The sequence below is a fragment of the Pithys albifrons genome, chromosome 5, assembly GCF_047495875.1.
Source record: "Pithys albifrons albifrons isolate INPA30051 chromosome 5, PitAlb_v1, whole genome shotgun sequence".
Lineage (NCBI taxonomy): Eukaryota > Metazoa > Chordata > Aves > Passeriformes > Thamnophilidae > Pithys > Pithys albifrons.
The window spans coordinates 7,410,782-7,433,914 of record NC_092462.1 but is presented as its reverse complement, the minus strand read 5'-3'; the positions used below and the strand labels follow the sequence as shown (position 1 = coordinate 7,433,914).

The following is a 23,133-nucleotide window of genomic DNA, read 5'->3' as shown; positions in this document are numbered from 1 at the left end:
TCAAAATAGAGCAGTCAACTCACCTGTTGACTCCACTGCTGTCAGAACAGCTTTGCTTTGTTAAACCTTCCAAAAATATTCATTATCTTTGCAGAAATGCAGTTCACAGCTCACGGCTGCTGCTCATCTAGACTCCCTGCTCTTCTGCCAGCAGCATGACAGCTCTGTTCACCTGCTGCTTCCTCAGATCTTGTCAGACCCGTTTTCTGAGCCAGTTCAAATCACTAATCTAGGAGAAAAGGGATCCAGGTTAAAAAAGAGGAGGTATCTATTCTTTTACTGGGCAAGTGGTCTGAACAAAGAAGGTAACATCATGCAACATATAACAGAAATACTTCAAAGATGGGGGCAGAACACGCGTTATGTTTGAGAGTGATGGAAGTGTGAAGTTAGTTTTTAACAATTGTCTTTCTACTGTGCAGAGCCCATTAAGATTTAAGATTTTCCCTTTCCTTTATATCACCTGTCCAAAACTAGTTTTGCCTTCAGTTCAATAATAGAGTGGGTGTTTTATTATTTGTTGGAAAATGAACTCTAACATGGTCTAAATTTCTGATACTGACAAGGCACAGTCAATGAGAAAGATGGTATTAAAACGTGATCAGTGATAGTGGGAAAAGCAATTTGAAAATACAGTAAGAAGGAAAGATTTTGAGGAACTTGCAAATACTTTAATCTAGTCACTGTAGAAGAGTAATTTAGGATCCTAAATGATACTGATTCACAGAACTACGTGGACTTAGTAGAAACACTGGCATAAAGTGTTTCTCTGCTCCTGTCACTGACTCTTAACTCCCACACCACATTAGCCCACTGAGGCAGGTGGGACATATGATATGTTTTAAAGAACACGAATGCAGGGATTGTCAGGTATTCCAAAAAGCTGCATTTGTTCACTGAGCTGCCTCATAAGAGTGGGGATGTGTTTCCTAACCACTTCATATCACAAACAGACAACCTTGCAATCAAGACAAAGCTATCACTAGAGTTGACAGCAGATCACAGTGATGCATTGCTTACATGAAAGGTTTTATGCCAAAGTACTTTAAGATGACCAAACATAACTTTTGGGGAGACAAAACCACAGAAAATTGGTTCTTCCCTCCCTAGCTAGCCAGAGAGATATGTCACTTTTCAGTTAAGGTACCTATGGACCATTGGTTTCTTCACCTCCAGCCTTGCTTCCCAAAACAGTCTTTGCCTGCTGCTGAGGCAAAAGAAAATACAGAAGTTCAAGGTTGATACAACCTTTAAATAGCAAGCAGTTCAGCTTTGGGAAGTTTTCAACTCCTATTTGTGTTTTTAAAGTATTGTTCACATTTTCATTGCTTTTGTCATCCTCCTTTGTTCCATTCCTGTTTATTCGTACCTCCTTTCTTGCCTGCCCCAGTCCAGGTGTTCCAGTTCTTCCAGTGAAACAGTGCACACTTTTTGTTCTCCCTGCCCCAAGTCTTTGCATGAAAAAATATATGGCAAAATATGTGCAGGCTTCATCAGGGCAAAGCTCTTCAAATCCTGCTGCCCATGTAACAGCAGGGGCCCCAGCACCTCTGGCTGGTTCTCTGCACTCCCCAAGCCTCATCAAAGCACTGCCTCCGGGGTCTTCCCCTCATTTCCCTAATACCTGCATCTTCTGCCTGCTAAGGCACCTCCTGAGACAACTGGCTCTTGCCCTACAGCCTTGCCCTTCACAGCTGCCTTCCACAGCTGCACATCCAAACCAGAGCCTGTGCTCTGGCACACAAGGAAGCCCCACCAGGCCTCCAGCACCATGGCAGCAGCTTGGCTCACCCTGGGCCAGGGGAGGGAAGAGCATAGAGGAGAAGGTAGGGTTTTGTGTGTGCTAAAGGCTGCTCAGCCTCAGCTTCTTCCCATTCATCTCCTGTCTAACCACTCTGAGAGGACTGGTAGGAACACCACACTTTTCACGAAACAGCCAGGAAGGGAAATTTTTGGGTAAGGGGTAGGGAGTTGGAGAATGAAAGAGCGAAAATGAGCAGGGAAAAGACAAAGGCTGGACAGAATATTTGTGGCCTTCCTGCATCCTTGTCTGGGGAGCCACTCCTTCCCACCCTGTCCAACATGAGCACCTGCCAGCATCATGTTGACAACTTTAAACTCATATTTAATGTTTCTCACCATTTTCTCTGACTCCAGCCTCTTGAAAGCAAAGGTTTTATTCTGTAAGCAATGTTATACCCCAATTTTAACTTACTATGCTGTCGACTGTCATTCACACACTCTTCAGTCAGTTGCCTTTCCCTCTTCTTTTTTCCCCACTTCTCTTTCCTCCTCTCCCAGGACACGTATATTATTTTCTCTCCCGCTTTAAAGCTTCTTCAAATATTAGGCAGACCTCCGTGGGGAGGTGACACCCTCACCCAACAGAAGTGCAAGACTGAAATACACACAGGATCAATGTCCTGCTGGGAATATGCATTGTTGCCCTTAGCCAGACAGTGGCCTGGCACTTAAAAGATGTCCACGAGATTTGCTATCACTTTGTTATAATCATTTCCCTTTACTTAGCAGAAGAATCTCCTTTTTAAAAAGCCCTAAGTCAGAATCAGGAAAATGAAATGGGAATATTACTTTGAGGTACTGCAGGGTTTTCACTAAGATAGCAAAATAATTCTGTGCTGGGTAAGTCCAATGGAAATCACCCACCTGGAAAAGACAATTGTTTCTAAAAACTGAAGAGAAATACTCCTTTAAACAATAAATTCTACCTACTGAACATATCTTTGCTACAAACTCACTCAATTTAAGCGAATCAGACCCCTGTATTTCTTCACAGTTTGGAGAGATGCTACCACAAGATTTGAGACTATAAAGGTGAATGCCAGGAAACGCATCGGTAATTAATCTTCCTTCCTTTGCTCCCACATTACAATATACTCTAGTTCTTGTGTGTTGGCTATCTTTGTGATGCTCACAACAAACTTCTCCCTTGGTATATTTATATGTTCCTGTAGAACATTAACAAAATGTCAGGCTTTTCCTGAGAACACTGTTAACAGTTAATTACTCATGATAACTACTAAATAGTTGAAGTGTTTGCTTTACTGGGCTCTGCAAGATACGTTTTAAATGCCTCAGGATAAGCTAGTTGTAAGGAGAAGTTTGTTGTTTGTTTTGGTTTTTTTTTCCAAAGAGTTCTACAGTTTGGATGCTGTGGTATGCAATTAGGCAGATAGGTGTAGCATGGTGAACATGAAAAACCTGAACAGACTATTCCCATTTCCTCTATAAATCTACTCTTAAAGCAAAGAACTAAGGCATATATTTCTTCTTAGAAATTATGGATATTAACTTAAAAAAATCTGTGTAAGACAAAATGAATAGTATATACCCCTATTTTTCCAGACCTATTTAAAATATTTTTCACCCCATGACTGCCACTAGCATTGCTAGAAATCACAAAAAACCCCAACCAAAACAATTCACAACTCTTATTCTATGAATGCAACACAACAGTCATATTGATATCAAAAGTGTGAGTAAGACAAGCTTTCGTGGGTTGAGCTGCCAAACCTGCGACACAAGCTCAGCTCTCCTTTCTATTAAAGACAAAAAGGACCCTACAGCAAAATTGTCAACTCCTTACTATTATAGTTCTGAATGTATTTCCAAGTCTGCCTAGTGACATTCTAAAATGTTCACAGTATATCATGATATTGTATGTAATATCTACCAGACAAATATCAACCATTTTTTAACATAAGGGGCATTGTGCTTGCCTTCCTAAATTAACCAAAACTCACACACAACCTTATCAGATGTTAGTCCTGTTTATAAACGCAGAAACTGAAGTGGAAAGATGAAATGATTTGCCCACAATTATTCATTAAATCAGTTGCAAAGTGGGGTTGGAAAATAAGACCTTTCTGGGTCCCAAAAACATGTTCTAATTGCAAATCATGATGACCTGACTGTGTAAGAATGATGTAACCATGCAGATATAGGAAGTTACTTTAATCTGACTGGTAAAGAAATCGAAGTCAACCTTTCTCCTGGGATTTTTCAATCACAGAGGTTTCCTGGTAAAGCAATTAATCCCTTATATTTCAAAGAGAATGCTGTGTGCTGCTGCACTAAATCAAGGTAAAATTAACACAAACAGAATTTTTAATGCAGTAGAAATACAGTTACCACAAAGCTTAGTCTGGTGACCAGGCTATAAACTGGTGCAATGAAAACAGATCACAGCAAAGAACTTGTCAGGCATCAGTACAGCTTAGTGTGAAGTATCTATGTAGAATTACATTTGCAATGCCCTTGTTAGATGTATCTCCAGAGCAATCACATACAAAATTTTTTTTTTTTTTTTTGCTAATTCAGTGTTTTCTGAAAGGGCAAACCCAATTGCTTCTTTCCTTCTTTTGCCACTCATTACATGATACAAAACCCATAGAAAAATAACCAAGCACACACATAAACCTGCTCGCAGCAGATGCCATTGGTGATGGCACCTCCATGCCTCTCTCAGCCAGCTTCTGAAGTGATCACTGTTGAACAATATAAGCTGCTCCTATCCACAGGCCCCGTGAAAATGATAGGGAGCAGCTGACAGAAAAATCAGTACTCAATTGGAAAGCTGTATTGATTGGTAAAATCAAACCTGATGTCTTTGAAAATTCCTTGCAAAAAGATTAATATTAACCTGTTCTTGCAATAGAGACCAGAAGCTAATAGGCAATAACGGCAGGAGATGTAGAAGTAAAGACATAGAAGGTGGAAAAAAATAATTTCCTTTTCCTATTTGTATTTTTGCTCTTCAATTTAGTTGCAAAAGCTTTGTTCTGACATTCTGAGAGTGCCAGGGAGGTGATCAGGGGTGTTTAATTTTCTCTTTTTTTTTCTATTTTTTTTTTTAATATCTCTGTTGGGTATTTGGCTCCTTCTCTAAAAAAAAATTGAACTTTTTGGTCTGTCATTCAGAAATCTCTCCATAACAGCCTCTTGAATTCCATCTGTTTCTGCTACACTTTGCAATATAATAAAGCAAGATTTGCAGGAAGAGGTAATGTCTTTTATTAGAACAAGTGTTAGGGATGGGAAAAACACTCAAGCTTGAACATATAAAAGACATGAATCCTTTTTGATGTAGACAGTATTTAAACTGAGCAAAGGCTCCCAGGTGAGTATCAATGAGTTAAAGAAGGAATTAAAATATGTTTGTTTATTGAGAAGTCTTGCATTACATTTTATTTCAGAAAGTTTGTATTTAAGCAAGACTTCACAAAAGCATTAAGTAGTGTGAACTTTACCAACACTTGTTAAACGCTTAATCCACGCCCACATCAAAACAAAGACAGAGGGCTGAGCATTTTGCATATGAGAAGGTGACTTTTCACACATAGCCTTAACAGTAAACCTTTTGCTTTTTTTTTTCCACAGAAATACAAAGCTCCAAGATAATAAAGTTTCCTTAATTTACATTTCTCTCAAGAAGTGGAAATTACAAAACTACAGACAACAAACATTGGCTAATCAGTCTAGGGAAAAAGGTCCGAAGGGAAAACTCAGAAATGGGTTTGTTTAAAAGCAGAACAGGCAGAAAGGACCTTGAGCTATGAATGCTTTTGTATTGCTAATCTACCTAATGTTCTACTGAAAGGAAAAAAAAAAGAAATCCTTGAATGAATGATTCTGTCTTTGTTCTAGTGTGAATCGAGTAGTTGCTTCTTAAAAAAAAAAATCCAATACCCGGTTTGTATTTAAACAAATCTTCCTGAAGATCTTTTCTCAAACAAGTCTTTATACGGGAAAAACAACTGTTGATTTTGTAGTCATCATGTGAGTAACTTTAATAAAAGTCAGCAGGGCCTTTCCTACTGTGAGATGTTTTTTGAACGTGTAACTCTTAATCAGGATAGCTGTCAGCTGTAGAGCCTGAGGAAGCTGTCATACAGACAGTATTCAAATGGAGTTGTGTTTTTCCCACAGTGCTGTTGAAAGGGAACCCCTTTGTTAAGCAAAGCCTGAGAGACATTAGTATCCTGAAATGGAAACAAATAGAGAGAAGGAGGGTCTCCCAACATGATAAACGCTTTCCAAGTGCAATGTGTCTCCAGAGCTGAAACTACACACCAGCAACGATTTTCAAATCTCTTTCCCAAATATAGGTTAGAAGAGTTAATAATTTGTGGGAAAGTTTTCCTTCAGTGTAGACCACGGCTTGATGTTTATTCATATGCTGTAGTAAGCAAATGAGAAACTAAGCACTTTGTAAATGGTGCATCATTTTGACGACTTGATCCACTCTACTGACAGAACAGTTTGGCATAATTGCTGGCATAAATAATATTTTCAGATGACAATTCTCCAAACAAGTCAGGGCCTGAGCTAACAGCAGTGAAAGGTGAAGAAAAGCTACCTACATATTGAGCTGAATTCTGGATTATTAACTGCCACAGACAATTAAGATTTATAGTTGATACTGTCCACAACACTAATGCATTCCTGTACCTTCAGTACTTCCAGTTCCACAGCATGTACTGGTATGTAATCTTCAGCTGTTGCTTTAGATGTGAAAGCTGATTTCTCTGCTATACCCCTTCTCTCCCATTTGACCACAACTGTTTTGAAACAGGCCGAAAACCCCTCTAGTGCTGCCTCTGCATGTAGTTTTGATTTGACATTAGTAGTACCATGCATGCTGCTGCTTCTGAGTCATGCTAGGAGTGGAGCAGCTTCAGCTCCATGTTGCAGTGTATCTTCTCTAGTAAATCAGGCCAGATTACACATATAGTTGCCTTGCTAATGAGAAAAACCCTTCCTCAAGTGACTGGCAGAAAATTATCAACAGCATTTTAAAGGAATGCAAGAGACAAGGAAACATGTCCAGTAACAAAGCTCTAGGGCTTTCAGCAACCTTTCACTATTACACCAATGCTAAGACACTGTCATGGGGTTAGGATGGAGACCTTCAATTTTCAAACATGCCTGTTTTGTTTTGGCATCTCAGTGTTTGGCTATCAAATTTCCAACAATTAGCTGCCACCACAATTAAAGAGCATCTTTTGCAGAAGCAGTCAGACAAGCAGAGATACAGCAACAGCAAGAACACTGATGGCAACAAGGACCCAGAGAACAAGATGGTGGCCAATACACATATAGTGCCTGCAGATATGCTGGTTTAGGAAAATCCTACTGCTGAATTTCAGCTGTGAGCAGCCTGTAGTGGGTTGAGCAGCAATGTGGAGCTGGTCAGAGAGCCCACAGGGAAGAGTTGTACAGACTGAGAAAAAAGATACCTGCCTGCAAAAGGGAGCCTGCACAGCACAAACTATGAGCTGTTCCTAATATATCTGTTTATACCTGGTTTCAGAATAAAGACTCAGTATTGCAAGTATTTCCCCTGTTGCCAGAAGGAAGCACTTTTCACTTTCATCGTAAATCGTCCAAAGGTGTAGTGCCTATAAAATTTGCCAGCACTGCTGCATAAACCAGGTTCTGAAATCTTAATTATTTTTCCATAGTAGGAGAAGATCCAGCTTTCCTATCCTGTAAAACTGTTTGGAAAAAGAAAATCTTGTAATCAGTAATACTGTAATACCACATGTAATACAGTTTTAGGTCCTTTGAATGTATATATTACATAGGTCAGCCAGGTAGTTACTATCAGTGCTGTCTGCTCTGCCTCATCAAACTGCATCTCATGTTACTGAGATGATCCTTCCTACCTCTGAGGGAGCTTTGCCATAGCCTCATGCTCTGGTTGATGGCATCACAGATTGCCTTCCCAGCAAATCCTGTGGCATACAGCTATGTTTTTATCCAGAACTAAGTTTATGACAGTGAACCAGAAAAAAGCTATTAAATCCCAGAAAAATTTGTGACCAGTCTTCCACCTCAGTGATTCATTTTTTGTAATCATGCCTTAAATTCCAGGCACTCTTCATAAGGAGAAAGACAAGAAATATTTTAAAATATCTTTCATCTTCCAGGCCTCACAAACTGGAGAGGATAGGAATCTACAAAATGCTAGCCTTTGCTTCCAGCTCATACTTTATCTTCCTACTCTGATGACTAGCAAACATAATAGCTGTGATGTTAGTTCTAATGATTTTGCTGTCAGACCAAAAAAGCTTCCACATCCAGTTTGCAGACCAATATAATCTAATCAATAATACATGAAAAAATACCTATATGGCTAAAAAAAAGACTAGGATTGACAATGTTCTAGAGATGTGTTCCAGACTGTACTTTTTCTTCCCCAAATTACAGTTTAAGATCATGCTAAGCAGCCCTTTCTCTCAAATACAGCAAACATGCCACTGTTGGTGACAGCTTGTCTTCTGGAAAGGCACCACCAGCACCCCTATATACAACTCACAGCATGTGCACACCCTCTTTGTTAGCTGCAGACCCACCGTGACTCCCACGATTCCAGTACAACAGAGCAATCAACCGGATGCATATGGAGTGAGTGAACTCCAGATGAGTAGCTTCTTGCTAGAATTTTGGAACCTCCCACTTCAGCAACAATATGTGTCTCTCCTCCTTGTGGTTACTCAGCTAAAGGCACAGGCTGAGATTGAGAGCCTTTTGTTTTACCATAATGTTGGAATTCTGGGTTTAGGCTAAACCACTCTGCTCACGTAATTAGTTTGTGACAAGGCCCTTTGAGGAGAAGGTAAAGGAGAGGAATGTTGCATTGATATGTAAGAGATCTTTCCTTTATCATTAAGAGTTTTGGAAAGCTGAAGAGTTACTGAATTTCTTAAGAATAACTACTAAATTTTCTCTTTCTGCTTTCTCCTAATGGAAACAAAATCATTATGGATCACAGTGTCTCTATGAATATCTTTGTCCCAACCTGAATACCTTCTGCATCCATGAGGCAACTGCAGCTAGAATTGATAAAGCACAGAGGTCTCAAGGCAATCTGGTTCCTACTAATTTTTATGCAAAAAGGGAATCCACAAAGGATAAGGACACTGGAAATATCTCTGTATGTATGCCTATCAGGGAAAGGCAGAAGTGTAGAATTATTAAACATCTTGGAATTTGCAGGGTCCTCCTTTGCGGATATTGCCACGAGACTTTGCCTCAACTATGAGAAAAACAAAATTCAGTCAGATTTTGCACATTCTTGGACACAATGTCAAACAAAACAAGATGCAAACCAACAGGAAAGCTAATCCCAGCAATCAGTTGAATACAACCCCACACCAGACCACCTCATTCCAGCACTTGGCCTAGAAAACACAGTCATTGTTTTCGTGGTTTTTGACCTTGAACAATCAGGTTTATCTTACTGTGTTCCCTTTTACCTTGTCACACCAGGTTTTGGAATGCATTTCCAATTCCAGGACCCGATGCTTCTGTTTGTACTGGCACATCACACCCTGACTTACCATCTGAACTGGGCAACGTTGCTACAGTACACTGCTGCAAGGGTCAGCTGAATTTCCAGCTCCTTCTGAATGTGCTTAGAGAATTAACAAGCAGATATTGGCTTACTGTCTTTTGGCTTATTTTATTGTCTTTATCCTAAGCATTTGTGAGTGGCTATTGTTGCTCCAAAATGGAAGACAGGCTACATAGAATCATAGAATCAGTTGGGTTGGAAGAGACCTCTGAGATCAAGTCCAACCCTTAATCCAACCCCATTTTGATTTCTAGATCTTGGTACTCAGTGCCATGTCCAGTCTCACCTTAAAAACCTCCAGGGTCAGAGAATCCACCACCTCCCTGGGCAGGCCATTCCAATCCCTGATCACTCTCTCTGTAAAGAACTTCTTCCTGATATCCAACCTAAACCTCCCCTGGCAGAGCTTAAGCCCATGCCCTCTTGTCCTACTGTTGGTTGCCTGAGAGGAGAGACCAATCCCCATCTGGCTACAACACCCTTTCAGGTAGTTGTAGAGAGGATAAGGTCTCCCCTGAGCCTTCTCTTCTCCAGACTAAACAACCCCAGCTCCCTCAGCCTCTCCCCACAGGACTTGCACTCCAGTCCCTTCACCAGCCTTGTTGCTCTTATCTGGACCCTCTCCAGCACCTCAATATCTTTCCTGAACTGAGGGGCCCAGAATTGAACACAATACTCAAGGTGTGGCCTCACCAACACAGAGTACAGGGGAAGGATCACTGCCCTGGTCCTGCTGACCATGCTATTTTTAACACAGGCCAGGATCCCATTGGCCTTCTTGGCCATCTGGGCACATTGCTGGCTCAATGTGCTCAAACATGGATTCGTTTGTCTTCATGGGAGTAGTTCCTATGTTTAGGTATTCTATATGTGTTCTAAATCACTTCCTGGGTCTTCATAAGCCTCTGGGTTTAGCATCACTGTCCAGAGTTTGTGTCATAGGCTGTGTCCAGCTCTGGGGCCTCCAACATGAGAAGGACATGGATCTGTTGGACTGAGTCCAGTGGAAGGTTAAAAAGATGATCACAGGGCTGGAGCACCTCTTCTATGAAGACAAGCTGAGAGAGCTGGGGGAGAGCACAGAGAAGGCTCTGGGGACACCTAACTGTGGCCCTTCAGCACCTAAAAGGGACTTACAAAAGAGATAGTGATAGGACAAGGGTTTTAAACTAAGAGTGGAGTTTTAGATTGGATGTAGGAACAAATGCTTTACTCAGAGGGTGGTGAGACACTGGAACAGGCTGCCCAGAGAAGTTGCAGATGCCCTATCCCTGAAATTGTTCAAGGCCAGCTTGGATGGTGCCCTGGGCAACCTGCTGTAGTAGCATCCCTGTCTGTGGCAGAGAGGTTGGAACTAGATAAGCTTTAAGGTCCCCATTCTATATACAACTGATACATGGTAGGAAAAAAAATAGTGTCACTGCATGGTGGAGATTAAGAGAGTAGCACCTTGCCAGAATGTCACTGTTTTTAAATTACCTAGCCTTTCAGCTAATATTTGTTGTTAGCACAAAGTCATTGGGAGCTTCCATTAATATCTCTCTTCCTTTTAAAATCTAGTTGATACAAGAAGAAGCTTTTAATCAGGTAAGGAACAAAACATGGACAAAGTATGGACTTCACTGCAGGACAGGGTGAAGGCAAATGGAACAACTATTCTGGAATGGTGGTGTCAGCCCAGAATGACTCCCTGCTGTGACATTTTTATTCCACAAAATCATTGATTCCTTTTGGAGGACAGTACACATATGCACAATTACCATGAAGAGCTATTTTGGCCAACAACACTAGGCTGGCAAGCATGAAGTGTGATTTTCAGAGCCATAGGCAGTTTTATTGCTGTCTTGGTTGCTTCAAAACCTGTGGGAAGATGATGGCTTAAATCTCTCAAATCCCAGCACAAAGACTCAAGTCTGTACCTAGAGTAGTATGAAGTCTTTTCAGTTATTTTAGCAGAATGTTACTTCAGCTTATTTAAAAACATAAAACTCCTTCTTAAAACCTGTTAGTTTTAAATGTAGATTAAAACCAAGAGAAAATAAGCTGGAAAATATTCACAGATTTTTCTCTTTATGTTTTAACCAGCTAAAGAATTCACTGAATTTTGATAAACTTTGGTTAACACTTTATACTAAAAAATGATTTTGCCTATGCACGTATGAAACAATAAAGAGTTTCCAGAGAACTTAACCTGACAATTTTTTAAAGTAGTTCTGTGAATAGACCTAGAGCCTAGAACAATTTTCAGCTGATGAGCCACAGAACTGCAGGAACTTGTGGAATTCAAAATGTTTCTGGGGGGTTCCAGGAGGTCACAGACAGGTAAGGAATTAAAACCAGCAAATGAAAGTTTGCTAGCCAGATAGCTGCACAGCCATAAGGAGTCTTTTGTGAATCTGCAAATAGGGAGGCTGATCTCAACTGTTACCAACAGTTAAGAGGAGTCACCTGTGTCTGTACAAAGTCCATGGGGAGAAATATCTACAGAAGTTTGCAAAGTCACTGTAGTGTGTTAGCCTTGAATCCCATCATCTCTTTCATAAATATTTATTTTAATTGGTTTTGAAAAAATTAGATAAAGAGAAAAAAGTAGTAGAAGATATGAATCCAACAGCTAGCTATAAATTCCTCTGTCCTTGGGTACATATTCAGAGGTACTAAGCTTTAACTTAAAAACTGTAGAATAGTTACATTTTTTCCATTACCTGTGGCACATAACCAAAGCTCAGCAGTGAGGTGAACCTGTGATACCCAAGCAAATATCTGGTATTATTAGATGCATAAATGAATTAAAAATAACCTCAAGAAATTCTGATAAGCAAACAAACAAACAAAGAAAAAAGCCACAGAAGAGTGAAAGTGGATTTTGCATAGGATTAACTGCTTAGAAAGGCTAAGAGTGAAAAGCATATTAATTCTAATGTAGCTGAGAAGTCTGTCTCCTATCCAGCAAATCATTTAAAAAGCCTGTCTGGGATTTACCGGAGCTAATGAGATTTAAAATGCTTAACTTTACACTTGGATTCATACTGTTTTCTGAATTGGCATCCTTGATAGTGAGGGAATTTGTTTAAAAAGGAGAGAAACAAACCATACAATCTTCATGGATGTAAATCCTGTTTGCATCTTACCTTTCACTGAACTGAATAAACTGCAGCATAATCCAAACCTTACTTGTGCATTTATTGAAAGTGAGCAGTGGTATCAAAACCACATGTCTTGAGACAGAAATAGCTGTCAAGTCATTTAGCTGTGTCATGCACAACTCATATATACATACATTCTCACACAGCTATTTTCATACTGATAAACATTCTTTGAAACTGCATGTTTGTGGCATAAGAGACCTTGGCACTTCTGATTCTAAACAATTAAAAAACCCACTGACTTTGTTTCCAGTTTCATCCAACCACAGAAATAGAAATTGCTAAAAATATATTATACTAAAATCTCTCTCGCAGCCACTTGGTAGTATTTTAGTCTCTACAGGACTTAGGTACTGTTTTAAGAAAATTCTTAGCTATTCTGGTTATAAAGAAAATCACCACAATATGAAACAGTCCTCTGTACTTTTGGTCGTTCCCAGCCCTGTCAATGGTTCTATATCCTCAGTGCAGTCTCTTTGTAATAAATCTTTATATCATGGTACACATATTGATATTGTTAAGCAATTATGTAAAAATTAACATTATTAAAGGATACTGATCACTGGAAAGAGTAACTAAGAAACCATGTGTACTACTCCATCAAGCCACTCAAGGCTGAGCATTTGCTCTAAATTTCAAAAATTACACTAGCAGTGTCAGTGTTTTTACAAGATTTACTATCCATAGATTGTTTGGGAGGAGTTGAAGCCACTAGAAGAAGAGCTAGAAAAAAGATGCTACAGCAAGTTACATAACTCCTCAACCTCCACTTATCCCTGTATCTCTTGACATGTAGAGCGCTGGAAAAGGAAGTGCCTTTGAGGAAAACTGAGAACTGATGGCATATAAACAGCAGATGAGCTGGAGAATGATATACTGTTCTATTCAGTAGGGGGAAAAATCCCCAAACATTGTAGTACCTAGGCAGATAAAGTAAGTTTTACAGTCATACATAACATACATCTATATCTATGATACATCTAAAAATTAGTTGCCAGTGCTGACATTATGTTTACAAGACAAAGAAGCTCAGTGGATGGAGAAGTCCACATGGAAAACATAGTATTGCTAACCAAAATGTGTGGGGTTTGTGGTCTTTCTAAGACTTGATACATTAACAGTGGTGTTAAAATGGGGGGCTGAGCCAATGCTCCCCCATCACATAACCAAAGCACAGGTTACGCTCATACTGTCAACCTGGTTAGGTCCAGAAATAGCTCTGGTTCTTCAGTGACACCACCTAGGGTCTGGGTACCTAACACAGGTATTCTGGTGGGCCAACTACCTGCTTTCTACGTGTTGTAAATGCTAAGCTAGGCCTCCATGGCTAAATATGCATCCCTTAGTATATAACAGAATAAAAGAAAAGGAAAATAAAAGAAAGTGTGTGTATGCATCTTTTCTGAATGACTCAATATATGCAGCAAATTCTGGCTTAACAGGAATGCTCCTTCTGTTACAAATTCCAGGGATTTGTCTCATTCACCTAAGTAAGATTTTGGTTTCTTCATGTTACTCAAGACTGACTTGCAAGATGGTTATTTTTATCACAGAATTCCTTGAAGATGTATTTTTACAGTCATCTGTCAGAGAAGAAGAATACAATAAAGAATCACAGAATCACAGAATCAATTAGGTTGGAAAAGACCTCTGAGATCAAGTCCAACCTTTGAACACCATCATGTCAACTAGACTATGGCACTAAGTGCCATGCCCAGTCTTTTCTTACACACCTCCAGGGACAGTGACTCCATCACCTCCGTGGGCAGTCAATTCCAATGTTTAATTACCCTTTCTTTGAGGAAATTCCTCCTAATGTCCAACCTGAACCTCCTCCGGAGCAACTTCAAACTATGTCCTGTCATTCTGAATGTAGTACCCCACATTGGTATAGTTTAGTTTGCCACAAATATTACAAGCAACAATTTGCCAGTTAGCTCAAATATTGTCGTTTTCTCAAGGAACAATCTGCTCCAAATACAGGAAAAAGCTTCATCTCTAGCCATGCTCAAATCTCAGTAATTATCATACACGAAGGGAAAGTATGAAATTGTTTTGTTAAGGACACCTGGAAGATGTGTCACAAATACAGCAGGAAAAAGCAAAATTTTAGGAAAAATCTTTGACTGACATCCTTGAGGGTGGCACATTTAGTATGCAGAACTACCAGCATCTCCTTTCTCCTAACCAGTAGGCCTGAATTATAAAGCTGAAAGCACTTAGCACTCTCCTAGACTCCAGTAACATCTCTAGTCTAACATAATCTGTCCTCTGATGCCAGAAAAAAAAATTACATTACCTTGTGCTCATGTGTGAAAGTGTTAACTTACTTGAAACATCAGCTCTAAGAGACACTTTGTCGAGATAAGAGATTGTTTCAGAGATACTTACTGGACTTGCCTCAGCAGCAGCAGCTCTGCAGTTCCACCCACTACTATAAAAAGCGCTGAGACTTGTGTCCTCATCACTCCTCTGAAAGTAAGACAAATAAATAGCCACTGTTATTTGGTTTCTGATGAGGGAATTTGCTTACACATAGCAGTCTGCCTCTTCTCACACTTCTGCGACTGACACAGATGGTGAGTTGAAGTGCTTTCAAATAGTAGCTTTATGCTCATGGACTCCTTGTGTTTCAGGCTCTATTTTCCCTCAAAAACAGGTATTTTAAAAATACATCTCTTCTCCTTTAAAGAGACCATCAAGAAAGCCTGCCAGCAGCTTACTGTGAGGACAGAGAGGAAGGGAATTTGATTGATCATCCCGGATTATCACCAGCTATCACACGCTTCAAGTGCTGGAAGGTATAAGGTTGGAAACAAAATTGTGTTACTGCACCACAGAGCTCAAACTTGATTGCTTAATGATATGGCAGCACTGATGTAGCTGCTGAACAGAAGCCCATGATTTGGACTGTGCTTACTAGACTTATATGAGCAATTCAGCAAAACCCACTTTCTGTACACCTACTTGGATCTATGCTTAACTGAGGAGAAAGTTGAAAGAGTAGCAAAAGCATATCTGTACATTATTCATGTACATTTATCTGTCAGCAGATAGAGTCAAAATCCTATCAATTACTACTTTCAATATTGATTAAAATAGTGAGCATGTTTTACCATAACTGGAAACAGTATTTTATGCATTTGATGCACAACACTTGTTAAGTCACTAGTGAATTACCAGGTGAATTAGTCAAGTTTATTTAACAAAGAGCAAAATTTTGGCTTCCTTCAAGTTCCTTTATGAGGATCACAGAAATTTTACTTCTTAACTGTAACTGCCATGGTGCTGCAAATCTGTATTGACAAGTTTCCTGATTCAGATTCACTAGGCTGAATATATTTGGTGTGCTAAAGGAGACTAATGTTTAAAGTACTCATGTCTCTTTGTGGCTGAGGGAAAGCATCAGAGCTCTATACTTCACAGATTTCTGGGAAGCTAATAAGATGTGTGGCTGAGGCTGTAGGCCAAGAAGTGGGCAAATGGCAGCAGAAAATCATTTCAAGTCACTTCAGGATCTTTGCTGAGTCATATCAGTTTCAGTGTCTGTGTGATCAAGTCTGTGTGATTCCACATCACACTCAAAGCTACCAGAAGGGATTTCTGCCCCCCCCCCTTTTAATACTTTTGTAGCTAATTTACAACATCTGCCCGAAAGAGCACAACAGCAAATTGAAAAATGCAGACTCAGATGGTGTGTTCGAACATCTCATATAGTCATAATCCAGCAGATCCAAATCCAATTGACCTGTACCATTACTGAAAAACAGTGTTCTCCTTACAGTCCATCTGGTAGATGGTGAAATTATCATCACTACAGACAGAACCACTGTCAAATAAAATTTCTCCTAATTCCTTTTCATGCTGATGCATCTGTTCTTCTCATCCATTCCTCACCTGTTTAAGGCCCAGTAAATATCTCAAGGCACTTCTCTTTAACAAGGTGGGTGGGCAGAGTAGAAACTGATGTATTTATCAGATGAAGCATTGAGAGACACTTTGAGATACGAGTTCTGGACCCCATTTTTCCACCCTGTTCTCTTTATTGTTCCATGAAAGGAATAGAGACCATTCCTATGAAGCAGCAAATTATAATAACCATGCTCAGCTCAAGAGTGTCTATTGATAGATTTGGTCAAAAGGCAGAATTAGCATTCATTTTATTTCCCCTCTCTGCTTATCTACTTGCTGAGAGTCAGAGGAGAAATAGCACTCAGTGACTGTCATAGCTTTAATTCAGACCTGAGCTAAAGGTTTAGGCAGCCTAAGCAAACACATTGCAAGCAAATCCTGCACCAATTCTGCATTGCTGTGTGGATATATAGAATAAACTCCTATATTGTATATTCCAATAATTTATCCATGAGTAGATAATATTAAAGATATATAGGCTCATTCTGATTCCTTTTTTCTGACTAGATACAGACAGAATGTGTCTTTTTGGAAACGAGAGTCGTTGCTTTACTGTCATTGAGGATCTCAAACTAGTCACAAGGAGAACAAAAGTGGCAGCTCTATGTCATCTGTAAAACAAACAGACACAATTGTCACCTGCTGCCACTGGACCAGCATTACCTCAGCCTTACCTCTAGCTAGCTTTCACCTGTTCTTACCTTAACCAGACAAACCTTTTAATGGTGTGAAATGGAGAAGGATAAGCCTTGGTTTCACTGGCACATCAATTTTTGCTGCAACCTTTTAAACAAATTCCAGTTTATAAGGTTAACGGCAGACAGAACTAGCTCTGTCATTATTATGACATTATTATGACAGAGCTCTGTTAGGTGGACATTTACTAATTCAGTTCTGTGGGACTTTTTATTTCACTGAGTCTGTCTTTTTAAAAACCATGTATCACAAATTTATACTTGGAATATAAACCACTCTATGGGATCATAATTTCTACAGACCTCCAAAATAACATTTTGCTGATGGACAAGAGCAAGTCTATCAGGGTGAAATAAACATATTCTCAAGCTCACTGCTACCATGTGTATTGTCAGGAAGCTTCCTGTATTCATATATCATAAAGACTTGGAACAATGTGGCCTAGGAGTTAGTGGTAAAAAGATTTATGAAGTCATCCTACTTGCTACAACAGTAGGCTTTGTTCAGTCTAGAGGCTTCTTCCATTAGAAGGTCATTTGAACTAAAATAACTCCAAGTTAAAAAAAACCACTAGACTGTATGCTGCAGTTTATCCCATCTGTTTCTAATTTAATCATACTAATTAGCTGAGCTATCATATATTCCCCTTCTGTCATCACTGTTCCCATTCTCCATATTTATCTGCAGATGCCATGAGCACTTATTTGTTCTTGCTACACGGTAAACACTGTTATGTCAGGAACCCTGCTGTGATAAAACTCTCCTAATAGTCAACCCAAGGGAAAAAACAGTGCCCACAGCTCAGTAACAAGTGGCAACAGGCTATCAGGTGGTGACAAATGTTCCAAGATTTTACCTCCGACAGTTTGTCTCACTTCAGCAGTTCAAAGAAAACATTTTCAGGAGTCTAGGACTAATCCTAACTATATTTTAAAATCTTCATTAGCAGATTAACCATGCAGTTTAACTGTGTCCCTTCTATTTGCGTAAGGAAATTGCATACCTTTCTTTTTATTTCCAAAAAGAAGAAAGAACAAGAGGACTCTCAAAATTTTGCCACTTTTTAAAATATTTGGGCGTTTGTTTAAAAACACAATTTGGTTCCATTGCTTCTACACAACTTACACATATGATTTGTTTGGATGCAGCAGTCACAAAATTTAGCTGGAGAAATGCTGCAGGGAAAACAAAATTTAAAGAATTTAAAGTCCATTTTCTGTTTCTCTGTTGATATTCCATAAACTGTAATCAGATTGTGCTTTTCAAGGATGCTTGTTATTATAGACAGATAAATAAATAATTGAAATCAAATGTTCCATGTCAGATTTTGAGGTTTTCTGCAATCCAATGGTAATCCAGGTCACGGATTTAGAAGATACATTTTTCTTATGAAGAAGTAGATTCTGCATAATGCAGAAGACTTTTACACAGAACTGTATTCTCAGATGGATAAAGATGTGTAAATTCCTCAAAATCAAAAGGAACTGATACCCAGGAGGGCAAAGCAGACAAAACAGCCCATCAGCAACTCAACCACATGAAAGACCACAAGGCAACTCCAAAGCCACCCACGCAGCTGCCTGAGGAATCTGTCAAGGAATGAGAGATTCTTGTTCAGCTCATATTGCTGTTGGAAATGTGTTTGAAGAGCTTGGCAATACATCTGGATTTTACAAGTGGCACACAAAGATGAGAAAAATGAAATCAGATTGAATTACGCGCTACATTACACCGAGGGTGTCACATCTCGGCTAACTAGTATGTAATTTAATTTACAAGATAATGGAACGATCCCCTGCATTTGTTACTTACAGAGGGGCAGCTGATAAACATCTACAGGGTAAGTACAAACTTCACTAGATAGTCACCTAAAAGGTACAAAAGATAGTATCTTAAACTGTATTTCTTTTTTAGTAGTATCTATTCTAGATACCTTGAAAACCTCTGTTTCTGAAAAATTACTATCAGGCCTTGAACATCAGAGATCTATAAAACCAGAATAGGAACGGTAAAGTATCACTTGTTGCTTTCTACCTGTTTTGTTCATATAAAGCTGGCAGAAATGCCTGATCTTACTGTCTTTCCACCTACAAACCTGAAGATATCCCTTCTCAAAATTCTGCCTTCCTCAGTAAGGAAGAAAGAAGGATGATAAGAGACTTAAATTTTCAAAATATTTGTCAGTAAGAATTCAAAACAATGTATCTTAAATTTGTTCTCTACTACACCAACATATCTAGCTGCACTGAAATGTGAAGAGAGATTTGGTGAAAAAACACTTATTTTAAACAGATTATTTTGGATGCCTTCAATTCACTGCAGGGAGTAGAAGGGAGAATGAGGCAAACCAGGGAACACTGAAGGCATTTGTCTTCAACACTTGTTAAATGCTCTCTTGTTTTGGTCATGTTGTCAATCTGTAGTCAAATGAACAGGATCTTAAATACACACGGTGAAGACTGCGAACTCCTTCTTCAGTCTCTGTTTAATCTTCCACAACACTTTTTGTTTAAATTTGCAAGTGACTCATAGCAGTGGCTTCAGCCAAGCTTAGCACAGACAGATTTTGAGCGTGCCCACACAAATACTGATGAGTCTATTCCCACCGTTGGCTTGTAAGATTCCCACTATCACTATCTTGAGCTTATTGAGGAGAGATTTTTCTTTGCATAGGCCTCTGCCAAAGTGTCTCATATTCTGGTGCTGTGAGTAGTCGGAGACAAAAGACTCTATATATTCATTTTCATTTATTACCTAAATGTGGCAGATTACTTTTTGCATTAGTTCAAATGAAATATTTGTCCTGTGAATTATGCTTTTATAGGTTCCTGCATAATGTTCTTTTATTTACAGTTATAAAACTCTCCAGGCAGTACCTTTTAAAACAAATTTATGTTGCAACAACATTCTCAAGAATAAGAATCTGCTCACATGCCATTGCTCATTGTTCTGAAGAGTTATGAGATTTCAGTGACTTCCTACCTCATCACTTGTGCTTCAGACCTTTCACCAGCTCCATTGCCCTTCTCTGGACTCGCTCCAGCACCTCAAAGTCTTTCTTGAACTGAGGGACCCAAAACTGGAAACTGTACTCAAGGTGTGGCCTCACCAGTGCAGAGTACAGAGGGACAATCACTGCCCTCGTCCTGCTGGCCACACTATCCCTGATACAGGCCAGCATGTCATTGATCTTCTTGGCCACCTGGGCGCACACTGCCTCGTGTTCAGCTGCTGTCAAGCACCTCTAGTTCCTTTTGTGCTGGGCAGCTTTTCAGCCACTCTGCCCCCAGCCTGTAGCATAAAAACCCTAAGGGATTGTTCTTGTGCTAAAATGATCCACAATTTAAAAGAAAGGGTTGTACCTGACTTCACTTTTCTGAGATGTATTCTTTTCTTCTGGTGATGCAGTTTTAAGACAGATCAGTGTTGTCATCTGGTGTATTTCCTGGCTGCTCAAATGCCCATGTGAAGCCTGAGGGAGGCTGTGGAAATGCACACCTTGGGGCAGAGTTGGACCTTTCCTTTTGGCACTGCCAGTTTAGGATACTGTAAATGAGCCTGGCACCACACCTGAAGATTCTGGTGGCCTATTATGAAGTGCACCAACTGGGTTTAGCGTACTCAAAGTTTTACAGCAGTTCAACAGGGTACTCTGAAACACACTTGTATATATAGAGGTGTAAGAGCAAACAAGTTTTAATTCCTGACTTTTAAACCTTTAAATATGCAAGACTGTGTCATATATGATACACACTTTACTGAGACACCATGGGAAAGCATAAAACAGTTTAGGATGAGGATAGGGTTGAATTAATGAAATTTGACATCAATATTGAGATAGGATTTGGCTATATTGGGGTATCATCCTATGAGGTTTTACGTTAGTTTTGCTGCAAACCCTGTACATCCTTTAGTGGGTTCCTATTGCACTGAAGGATACCTGAACTGTATCTAGTAACAGAGTGCTCCTAGCTCCAGATCTGCCTCACTGTGAAAAGCATAGTTGTCAAACTTGCACTCAGGGTGGAATTGAAGTCAGGTGTTTTCCTCAAGAAACTTGGTAGTGACAGCTCTGATTTCAAGTTACACATTTAAGGACTTTTTCTTGGCATGTATGCAGGTAGACTAAGGCTTTCTTTGTAAAAAGACAACTATTACCTATGGATCCCATAATGGACGTAGAGATCTGATGATTACCCTGTGTTTAGATGCAAGATCTAAGGCAGATAGTAAACCATAATTTCTGGTCCTCACTTCACCTTTTCTTTAAGAAAAGGTGAAGATCCCAAGCTTGTTTCTCAAGCTTCACACAGGACTACTGTAATTTTCTTTGTATTTACAAAGTCTACTTTTTTTATCCAAGTCACTCTAGTTAACCTTTAGTAACAATTTTTACCTAAAAATCTTACCTTTTGATTTCGCAACTAACAGGCTGATCTAATACTTCTGTGCACACAGCTAGAAGACTCCACATGTTCCAAGAGATGCATTTTATAATTGACCAGCAAATTAAGATCTTTGAGTGTACAATGCCAGCCTAGACCTTAGGGCAGTGAATATGACTCATTTCTCCTCTGATTATATCGTACTTTTTCCTATTTTCAGATCTATTTCTACAGTGATCTCATTAAAAAATTGATTAAAATTTGGGGGAACTTGGCATTACATGACTAAGCTTAAATACTACGTAATGTACCATAACTTACAGGAAGTAAGAGAAGTATCCAGAAAATTTGATGAGTTCCTCCTATTATTGTAATCTGTAATAGAGTATCAACTTGTAAAATGAATAAAGCTGAAAGATACTACTGCCTAGGGATGGAAATATTTCTTCTGTTCACATTCTGGTATAATCCATTAAACATCAGGATAAATTTACAATTTAGATGCCTTCACTGCCAGCTACATTTGATGATGGTAACCAAAGTGGTTAGTAATTACCCAGTTGCTTTCCTAGATGTTTTTAAAATAAATTATCTTACAGATACTTAAATACCTCTGCATTTATCTAAACTTTTGATGAAATTTGACAGCTCCCACATTCAAGCATCCTTCAAGCTTCTGAGAAGGCTAGAAGACATTCATAAAACTGTTTGCTCCTAATGCTATAATATAAAGCAAGTTTCTGGCTTCACATCACTCATGATGTCTCATCACAACAACAGGGCATAGTGAAAGAAGAAAGAAGTCATTTCAAATAATATTTGGGTTCACATGATCTGAATGGCTACCAGATGGGGCTCTGAGCTGCCTGGAGATTCCACCCAGGGGGTGCTGAAGTTGCCCATGCGCTTGCAGGCTGATGAATGAGCTCTCTGTGTCACCACTGCCCTGAGTGTGAGATCCAGCTGATCACATCTGGTGAGAGTCCTGAGGCAGGCCGCTGGAGCAGACAGCAGTAGGGAACGCATGAGCAGAAGGGGCTGACAGCGCTTCCTAAACTGTCAAGTTGTTCCGTAACTGTCCATTTTACATGATTTATTAATTCTCTGGGATTAGGCAGTAAGGCTCTCCAGCTAAAGAGAAGAACATTTTCAGTAGCTGCATGGATTTTAGTGCTGTTGGCTTCAAAAATCCTCTCTCAGTCAGAAGTCAAGAGTTACAACAAAGGGAACAGGAAATTAAAAACAGTCTGATTTTTATATATATATATATATATATATATATATATGTTTCCAATTGTCATAATATATCATATAAATACAAAAGAACACCAGATTACTTATCTGTAATACAGAGAATTTTAACAGTAGTTACAATATTTTTGTGTTTGGTGTATCGAGTTTAGTTGTGTATCATACAGCTACAAACACAGATAATTTTCTGATACTTGAAACATTTGTTCTAAAAGTTGGCAAATGGATGTTTATGTGTAGTGAACTTCAGAATTGAACACAAATTTATACATTAGGCTAAATGAAATTTATAAAACTTCCTCTCTACAATTCATACATTAGTTATCTATCAGAGACAATGTGTCTCAAAGCACTTGAAAAAAGT

At 39.2% G+C, this 23,133-nt stretch overlaps 1 protein-coding gene across 1 annotated transcript in view; it reads right to left on the bottom strand.

The window, feature by feature from the left end:
- SMAD1 (SMAD family member 1) overlaps nucleotides 1–14,937 on the bottom strand; it is an 82,437-nt gene extending 67,500 nt beyond the window's left edge. The window contains exon 1 of the mRNA XM_071555619.1: nucleotides 14,917–14,937. The gene's annotated coding sequence lies outside the window, so the exon portion shown is untranslated. The remainder of the gene's footprint in view (nucleotides 1–14,916) is intronic.
- Nucleotides 14,938–23,133: the final 8,196 nt, after the last annotated feature.